Source organism: Oncorhynchus clarkii, chromosome 3, assembly GCF_045791955.1.
Source record: "Oncorhynchus clarkii lewisi isolate Uvic-CL-2024 chromosome 3, UVic_Ocla_1.0, whole genome shotgun sequence".
In the NCBI taxonomy this organism is placed as follows: Eukaryota; Metazoa; Chordata; class Actinopteri; order Salmoniformes; family Salmonidae; genus Oncorhynchus; species Oncorhynchus clarkii.
Window position 1 is genome coordinate 49,700,985 of NC_092149.1, and position 10,395 is coordinate 49,711,379.

Sequence of the window (10,395 nt, forward strand, 5' to 3'; positions counted from 1 at the left end):
TCTTCTGTATACCACCCCTACCTTATCAAAACACAACTGATTGTCTGAAACGCATTAAGAAGGAGTGAAATTCCACAAATGAACTTTTAACAAGGTACACCTGTTAATTGAAATGCATTCCAGGTGACTACCTCATGAAGCAGGTTGAGAGAATACCAAGAGTGTGCAAAGCTGTCATCAAGGCAAAGGGTGGCTACTTTAAAACCTCTTACTTCTACCCCCTCCTTTTTCGAAAATTCTGTTAAAAATCACGCAACTTTTCAGCGTCCTGCTACTCATGCCAGGAATATAGTATATGCATATGATAGTATGTGTGGATAGAAAACACTCTGAAGTTTCTAAAACTGGTTAAATCATGGCTGTGACTATAACAGATCGTGTGTTTCATTGAAAAACGCAAGAAAAACTGCTCTCTGAAAGCTAAAAATAATTTCCATAAGTCACTTCCATGAGTTGTTAAAAGAGGACTGAATTTAATATCGACCTGCATGCAATTCATACAAATTCCACACGATGTCGCCATTGTCGTCATTTTCAATTGAATTAATTGTTGGAAAATCCATCTATCTGGCATCCGTTTCTTCCAGTCTTCACCCGGATGTTGTTAATGTGGACATGGGCAGCCATTGATTTGCAAACGAGGAGCTATTGAATATACATCGCCCTGTAATCATTTTGATAGATTATAAACGTTTACTAATACCTAAAGTTGGATTACAAAAGGATTTCGAAGTGTTTTGTGAAAGTTTATCGTCGACTTTTTTAATTTTAAAAAATTACGCAGCGTTTAAAAACAATGTTTTTTTCTGAATGACACAGCTTCCATACAAAGCTGTTTTGGGTATATATGGACCGATTTAAACGAAAAAAAGACCCAATAGTGATGTTTATGGGGCATATAGGAGTGCCAAGAAAGAAGCTCGTCAAAGGTAATGAATGTTTTATATTTTATTTCTGCGTTTTGTGCTGCGTCGGATAAGCAGAGTCTTTGTTTACGTCGCATTCATGCATTTTCAGGTGGTGCATGCTATCAGATAATAGCTTCTCATGCTTTCGCCGAAAAGCATTTTAAAAATCTGACTTGTTGGCTAGGTTCACAACGAGTGTAGCTTTAATTCAATACCCTGCTTGTGAATTTTGATCAAGGTTTGAGTTTAAACGAGTACATTTAGCATTTAGCGTAGCGCATTTGCATTTCCAGGTGCCTACTTGAGACATATGCGTCTCAAGTAGAATCAAGAAGTTAAAGAATCTAAAATCTATTTTGATTTGTTTAACACATTATTCTATATGTGTTATTTCATAGTTTTGATGTCTTCACTAATATTCTACAATATAGAAAATAGTAAAAATAAAGAAAAATCCTTGAATGAGTAAGTGTGTCCAAACTTTTGACTGGTACTGTATGTCAAAGTGTTACAAGTGATCCCTTTTCCTTTTATTTTGGTTATGTCTGTTTTGTGTATCACCTGGTTTCGCTTTGGTTAATTAGGGGGGATATTTAATTCAACATTTCCTTTGGGGTTTTGTGCGGGATTGTTTTCATTGAACTGTCATTGAGTTTGGGGTTTCGTTTTATTTGCTCATGTTCTACAGGGGGGTTTTTCCCTGGACTGTCTGAGTGGGGATTTTCATTGCGATTACTGTAGCCCGGAGTCCTGTTGTTTTCTTGAGCCAGTTAATAAAACGCCCTTTCTTTGGTACTTGTTTCTCCGGCGCCTGACTCTACACCCACATCTCTTTGGGGAGATCTGACAAAAACAAGTTTTTGGGGGGGAGAACATCTCTTTGGGACCATCAGGCAACTTCTTAAACGCTTCTTTAGGGACGTCACCGAAACAAGCCAGAAAATAGACAAAAACCCTCAGGGGACCATGACAGAATGCCTTATGTTTTAAATGTACTTGAACACATGAATGTTCTTGCAACGTTCCCATGAAACGTGTCTAGAAAATGTATATACACAGTGCCTTGCGAATGTATTCGGCCCCCTTGAACTTTGAGAACTTTTGCCACATTTCAGGCTTCAAACATAAAGATATAAAACTGTATTTTTTTGTGAAGAATCAACAACAAGTGGGACACAATCATGAAGTGGAACGACATTTATTGGATATTTCAAACTTTTTTAACAAATCAAAAACTGAAAAATTGGGAGTGCAAAATTATTCAGCCCCCTTAAGTTAATACTTTGTAGCGCCACCTTTTGCTGCGATTACAGCTGTAAGTCGCTTGGGGTATGTCTCTATCAGTTTTGCACATCGAGAGACTGAATTGTTTTCCCATTCCTCCTTGCAAAACAGCTCGAGCTCAGTGAGGTTGGATGGAGAGCATTTGTGAACAGCAGTTTTCAGTTCTTTCCACAGATTCTCAATTGGATTCAGGTCTGGACTTTGACTTGGCCATTCTAACACCTGGATATGTTTATTTTTGAACCATTCCATTGTAGATTTTGCTTTATGTTTTGGATCATTGTCTTGTTGGAAGACAAATCTCCGTCCCAGTCTCAGGTCTTTTGCAGACTCCATCAGGTTTTCTTCCAAAATGGTCCTGTATTTGGCTCCATCCATCTTCCCATCAATTTTAACCATCTTCCCTGTCCCTGCTGAAGAAAAGCAGGCCCAAACCATGATGCTGCCACCACCATGTTTGACAGTGGGGATGGTGTGTTCAGCTGTGTTGCTTTTACGCCAAACATAACGTTTTGCATTGTTGCCAAAAAGTTCAATTTTGGTTTCATCTGACCAGAGCACCTTCGTCCACATGTTTGGTGTGTCTCCCAGGTGGCTTGTGGCAAACTTTAAACAACACTTTTTATGGATATCTTTAAGAAATGGCTTTCTTCTTGCCACTCTTCCATAAAGGCCAGATTTGTGCAATATACGACTGATTGTTGTCCTATGGACAGAGTCTCCCACCTCAGCTGTAGATCTCTGCAGTTCATCCAGAGTGATCATGGGCCTCTTGGCTGCATCTCTGATCAGTCTTCTCCTTGTATGAGCTGAAAGTTTAGAGGGACGGCCAGGTCTTGGTAGATTTGCAGTGGTCTGATACTCCTTCCATTTCAATATTATCGCTTGCACAGTGCTCCTTGGGATGTTTAAAGCTTGGGAAATCTTTTTGTATCCAAATCCGGCTTTAAACTTCTTCACAACAGTATCTCGGACCTGCCTGGTGTGTTCCTTGTTCTTCATGATGCTCTCTGCGCTTTTAACGGACCTCTGAGACTATCACAGTGCAGGTGCATTTATACGGAGACTTGATTACACACAGGTGGATTGTATTTATCATCATTAGTCATTTAGGTCAACATTGGATCATTCAGAGATCCTCACTGAACTTCTGGAGAGAGTTTGCTGCACTGAAAGTAAAGGGGCTGAATAATTTTGCACGACCAATTTTTCAGTTTTTGATTTGTTAAAAAAGTTTGAAATATCCAATAAATGTTGTTCCACTTCATGATTGTGTCCCACTTGTTGTTGATTCTTCACAAACAAATACAGTTTTATATCTTTATGTTTGAAGCCTGAAATGTGGCAAAAGGTCGCAAAGTTCAAGGGGGCCGAATACTTTCGCAAGGCACTGTGTATTTAATCTGAGAAAATGGTAAGCACATTCTGGGTACGTCTTGTTTGACATTAAGGAAATGTTCTCCTAACTCTCACTCCAAAACATGCTAAATAGGTTCTAAGGAGGTTTTTGTTAACATACATAGAATGTTCCCCCAACTAACAAAAAACTGGACACTCAAACATCAGGGAAACATTACTGGTAACAATACAAAAATGTTCTCTGTCCCTAGAATTGTTAGCTGGGTTTGTTTTCTCTGACATGTTTGTGTCACCAGGGGCAATGTGGAATCCCGACTGTGATTGGGATTGTCTATAGACCCATTCACTGTGTAACAGTATATCTAGGACGAGGATTAAGGCCTGAAACAACAGTATCATAGTGTGAATGTAGTTCACAAAGTAATTTAACTCAGTGACTCATAGAGGTGGGACCAAGTCCTTGTTTTACAAGTCACAAGAAACTCTCAAGTCTTAGCACTCAAGTCCCAAGTTAAGTCCCAAGTCAAGACAGGCAAGTCCGAGTCAAGTCTGAAGTCAGGACTGTCAAGTATCAAGTCAAGTCTCAAGTCCTAAACTTTGAGTTTCGAGTCCTAAACAAGTCATAATGTGCTCTTCACCAAATGCAATACCATTTCATATTTTTAACAAGAGTAATAGTTAGTATATTATATTTACGCAAATCATGAATGCTTTTAAATATATATATATATTTATAACTTTCCAAATAAACGTTATATTTCAATGGAAATACATGGGTAGCCATGAGAAAGACCCCCCCACCCCCCCAATAGTGATCGACTATCGAGGATCGCTATGGGGCGCAATCGGGCGATGTAGACTTGTACAAAATCACACACACACTGTGTGGTTACAGTAGGCTAACGTATGTCAATGGTTTTAGGAACAGCAGTAAAATCAGGCAGGATGTAGGACAGCAAGGAGTCATCATGTCAGGTAGTCCTGAGGCATGGTCCTAGGGCTCAGGTCCTCCGAGGGAGAGAAAGAAAGAGAGAAAGAGAGAATTAGAGAGAGCACACTTAAATTCACACAGGACACCGAATAGGACAGGAGAAGTACTCCAGATATAACAAACTGACCCTAGCCCCCGACACATAAACTACTGCAGCATAAATAATGGAGGCTGAGACAGGAGGGGTCAGGAGACACTGTGGCCCCATCCGAGGACACCCCCGGACAGGGCCAAACAGGAAGGATATAACCCCACCCACTTTGCCAAAGCACAGCCCCCACACCACTAGAGGGATATCTTCAACCACCAACTTACCATCCTGAGACAAGGCTGAGTATAGCCCACAAAGATCCCCGCCACTGCACAACCCAAGGGGGGGGGGGGGGGGTGGGCGCCAACCCAGACAGGATGATCACATCAGTGACTCAACCCACTCAGGTGACACCCCCCTCCCAGGGACAGTACGAGAGAGCCCCAGTAATCCAGTGACTCAGCCCCTGTAAGCCAGTGACTCAGCCCCTGTATTAGGGTTAGAGGCAGAGAATTCCAGTGGAAGAAGGGGAACCGGCCAGGCAGAGACAGCAAACTAGACTACACTCAAGAAGTTCTGTCAAATCAATGGTCTCTCTCTCTCTCTCTCTCTCTCTCTTAATCTCTTCTCTTTCTTTCTCTCTTCACTCATTCTCATTCTCTGTCGCTCTCTCTCTCTCTTGTTCAAGGTTTAAAGGGTTTCAACTCTAACATTCCCACAGTATGAATCAAAGTCTAATTGGTAGAATTGGACAGACATTTTACAGAGTTTCTTTTCATTGTATCAGAAGGGATGTTGATTGAGTGTTAACCTTTTGATCACTCGTGTTATGATTGCCAAGTGGAACTCTTTGAACACTTGTTTCCATTGTCATGATAACTTTGTTTACCTCAATGGGTGTTTAGGCCTACTGGGCAATGTGCAAAAAGCACAGAACGATCCCACTCAAAAGGTAGTTCATACTATGCTTAGCAATGTTAATAACACCTTTAGAAAAGAGAGGATCCTACACCTTGGTAATTTAAAACAAGCCCATTTTTCAAGCATATCTGTGTTTTGGAAACATATCTGGCTGATAATAGCTTACTCAGTACAGTATGAACATGTTTTACAAAACAGTTGTCACGGAGACTGTAATCTATAGACATTACAGACTAAAGATTATAATCTATACATATCCTGTAATCATAAAGTATTGGCCTATTTGTTAATATGTCCAATAAAGAGGCTCACAAATGAGATTGTATGTGTACTGTAATTGGCTGTGCTTAGGGGAAGAATTGTTGTGTATACAGCCTTGCTTAGTCTTCCCCTATGCTTTTAGCACTCTTGTGAAGTCACTCTTTTTTACCACGGCACCACATTTGTCATATATGAGACCCCAGTCCAGCTCCCGCCTTCGTTCATAACAACACATTGAATCCTGTGGAGGAATAACATAGAACCCTTTCACGTCTCACAGACTTAACATGGCACTGCTAAATAGGTACATGGCAACATGTACCTATTTAGCAGTAGGGGTGGTGGTAAAAATCAGCTGGCCAGTTACAGTGCAGAACCCGTCGCCTGAAAGCTAGGCTCTGGCCTTCTCTTCAGGAGAATACAGAGGAAAAATAAGTATTTATAATTATACTGTCCTCCCCTCCCTCTCTTGCCTCTGTAATTAAATCTAAAGATGTGATAATGAATACTAGCAGAGGATTACTCCAGGACTGATCGCTAGCTTGGTCCCAGATCTGCTTGTGTTATGTATACTGTGGTCATTGTCATGCCAAACAATAACAACGACCATAGGAGTTGGCTTTGCAGCCCTTTAAACACATCTGGGATCAGGCTAATGTATGCTGCTTCATCCACCAGTGAAGAGTAGAAAATCATTGCTTTAGGCTGCTGAGTCACAGTCTAAATATATACCCTTGTCCTGAAACCAAAAGGATGCCTTGATAGAGAAGGCTGTGTTAGAAGGTCTGGGCTCCCACTGGAGAGGAACTCCTCCTCTAGCATTGACAGAGAAGGGTAATTGATTCATAATGGATTAGCAAGGAAGATCGCCACAGCAAAGGAAAGAGAAGTGGGAAAGTGGTTGGGGGGATAAATGTGTGTGTGTTTCGAGTTTAAAAGTTTATTCGCAACGTGCACAGGATACAACAGGCACAGAGTACAGTGAACAGTACAGTGAAATTCTTACTTTGAGCTCTTTCCCAACAATGCAGTGATAATAGGGCTGTGGTGTTCACACATTTTTTTCAGCCTGTCAAGCAAATAACTGTCGTCTCACGTTAATTGACCGTTAATTAACACAGGCCTTTGGAACATCTACAGTACATTTAAAAAAGTGTAATAATAAATGTAACAAATCCATTATTTAATTTAGACAGGTCTAAAGAAGCATGACATGAAGAAAATGTAGTCTATTTCAGAAGAACAGAATAGCATACTGAGTCGTCCTTATGTTAGGTCCTGATCTGGCTATGTCAAATGGCTGTGGGTTACACTACTTCATTTAGCAGTCAAGATTTGCTTTGAATTCCATGGCATTATTTTATAGTATAAATAATTGTATTTTATAGTATCAAGAGGAACAATTGAACAAAGCTGAATTTTTCTCCAAACGATTTGAGGGAATGCACACATGCAGCTATTCTGTGTTGAGCGGTTAACAAATAAATAGTTATTCCTATATGCTTCATTTAGAGTTATTAATGAAACATTAGTTGTTCTACAAACGTTGGGCTATATGTTTTAATACATTGTAAGGCTGCATAATGATTTGAAAAAAGTCGCGAGAAAGACTTGAGCGGGCTGTACACACTACATCAGTCCCTCATCCACACTTTGACAAGCACTTGATAATGCCTAGAATTTCACGGCAGCATCCTCTTTGTGTGGCAGTAATGCACCCTAAAAAAATACATGCCTGTGGCGATTGTGCCCTTCTCCCTGAGTGCTGTACGCTCTAAAGCATCTCTCACTCACATGGTTCTCCATCACGTGATCGGGTCTTTCTCACAGGCTACTGTAACAATAGTGCTAGTACGAACTCAAACCATGGCGCAGAGAAACACAGCAAGCAGAGGTAATGGTAAACCCAGAACTTTTACTTTGAGTCTTAATAACAGAAACAAGGCAACCGCACAAGAGCACACTAATAAAACATGAGTCCTGAGCAAAGATACAGGCCAACTGAGGAACCTAAATAACAAGGCAACCAGATGAACTGAGAAGGGATTTAAATACAGGTGAATCCAATAAGTACTACTCAGGGTAACCTGGAAACTAGAAAGCAGGGTAAGGGTGCCCTCCATCGGTAACCTAAGGAAACATCAATGAAATAACAGAAACTGTGACAGGACCCCCCCACCCACCTCAAGGAACGGCTCCTGACATTCCACTAGGGTTAGCTGAATGGCCATGGAAATACTGAATGAGTCCGGGGTCCAGAATGTCCCGAGCCGTAACCCAGGATCGCATCTCAGGACTGTAACCTTCCCAGTCCACGAGATACAGAGTCCCACGCCGGAACTGGTGAGTGGAGCAGATGAGTCGCACAGTGTAGGCTGGCTGTCCCGCTATCATGTGAGGCAGAGGTGGAGGCTGAGTAGCCAGAACCAGAGGACTGAACACTACAGGCTTGAGTCTAGAGATGTGGAAGTTGGGATGAACCCTCATGGACCGGGGAAGACGAAGATGATAGGCTGGATTAATGCGCCGTAGAACCTTGAATGGCCCAATGTACCGAGGTGCCAACTTCCTTGATTCCAAGTGCAGAGGCAGATCCCTAGTAGACAACCAGACCATCTGGCCTGGATGCAGGAGAGGACTCGAATGGCGATAACGGTTGGACTGTTATCGCCGTTGAACCCGAGCTGAGAACCCAAGGAGCGCTGATCGAGCCCTCTTCTAGGGCCGGCAGCAATGAGAGATGAGATGTTGAGCGGATGGAACCGCCACTTCAATCTCTTGATCTGGAAACAGAACAGGCTGGTATCCGTACAAAACCTGAAATGGTGACAGGCTGGTGGGGGAACACTGGAGAGTGTTGTGTGAGTACTCCACCCAGGGAAGATGCTGACTCCATGTAGCATGGTTGGCGGACACAGCACCGTAACGCGGTCTCCAGATCCTGGTTCACCCGCTCCGTTTGACTATTTGACTGAGGGTGATAGCCCGAGGACAAACTGGCAGATGACCCCAGAAGAGTACAGAACTCCCACCAGAATATGGAGGCAAACTGGGGCCCAGGTCGGAGATGATGTCCAGAGGAAGTCTGTGAAAGGGGGAAAACATGCTGAATAACCAGCTGAGCAGTCTCACGGGCAGATGGAAGCTTAGGAAGTGGAATGAAATGTATCGCCTTTGGAAAGCGGTCCACCATGACCAGGTTGACAGTGTGGCCTTCTGAGGATGGAAAACCCGTGATGAAATCCATAGAGAGATGAGACCAGGGTTGAAAAGGTGTTGGCAGCGGATGAAGAAGCCCCAGAGGCTGCTGATGAGGAGTCTTGTTCCGGGCGCATTTTCAGACAGGCAGCCACAAAGGTCTGAGTGTCCATCTCCGCTGAGGTCCACCAAAACCTCCTCCTCAGAAAATCTAGTGTTTGCTGCCCTCCCAGATGAGAGCTGAGACATGACGAGTGAGCCCACTGAAGTACCTTGGACCATGCCTCAAGAGGAACAAAAAGTCTGTTAGACGGCCGTCAGGAACTGTCTCCCTACCTTGCGCCTCCATCACAACAGTCTCTATACCCCAGGACACCGGCACGAGGATGAGTGGCCTGGGGATGATGGAGCCAAGCGGCCGATCCTCACTGGAGCTGGGGAACTGGCTTCACATTCTTAGATCCCGGACGGTAAGATAACGTGAATCTGAACCGAGTGAAGAGAAGAGCCCAACGAGCCTGCAGGGAATGAGGCATTTAGCCTCCTGGTTGTAGTCCAGGTTCTTGTGGTCAGTTCAAACCGTAAAGGGATGTTCCAAACACTCCAATCAGTGCCGCCACGCCTCCAAATCCAGTTTGACCGCAAGAAGCTCCCAATTGCCAACATTATAATTCCGCTCTGCTGGACTGCGACGCCTGGAGAAGGCGGCACAGGGATGAAGCTTCAGGTCTGTTGCCGAGTGCTGAGACAGAACCACACCCATGCCAACATCAGAGGCATCCACCTCTACCACGAAGGGAAGAGAAGGATCCTCATGAACTAGAATGGGTGCAGAAGAAAATTGGCATTTCAGGTCCTGGAATGCCTTCGTAGCAGCAAGGTCCAGCTTACATGCCCAGTCAGCGCTGTCAATGGCACAGCCACAGAACTAAAGTCTCTCACAAATTTCAGGTAGAAATTTGAAAAAAACAAAAAACGCTGGGCTAGTTGACCACCGCTCCTACCTTTTGGGAGTCCATCCGTACTTATAATGTCCATTTGGGTGTTGAACGCTGTCTTCCACTCGTCTCCATGTCTGATGCACACCAGATTGTACGCATTCCGTAAATCCAATTTTGAGAACTATAGCTCCCAGGAGTCTCTCAAAGGCTGGTGACATAAGTGGAAGACGGTGACGGTTCTTGATGGTAATGTTATTTAAACCACTGTAATAAATACAGGGACGTAATGCCTCATCCTTCATTCCAACAAAGAAAAAACCCGCTCCTATAGGTGAAGTAGACGGCCGAATAAAACCAGCCACCAACGCCTCTTTAATATAACTGTTCATGGCTGCAGTCTCTGGACCTGAGAGGGAATACAGCCCTCCTCTCGGAGGAGTGGTGCCGGGCAGGAGGTCAATGGTACAATCGTGGGACTCATGAGGAGGCAGTTCACTGTCA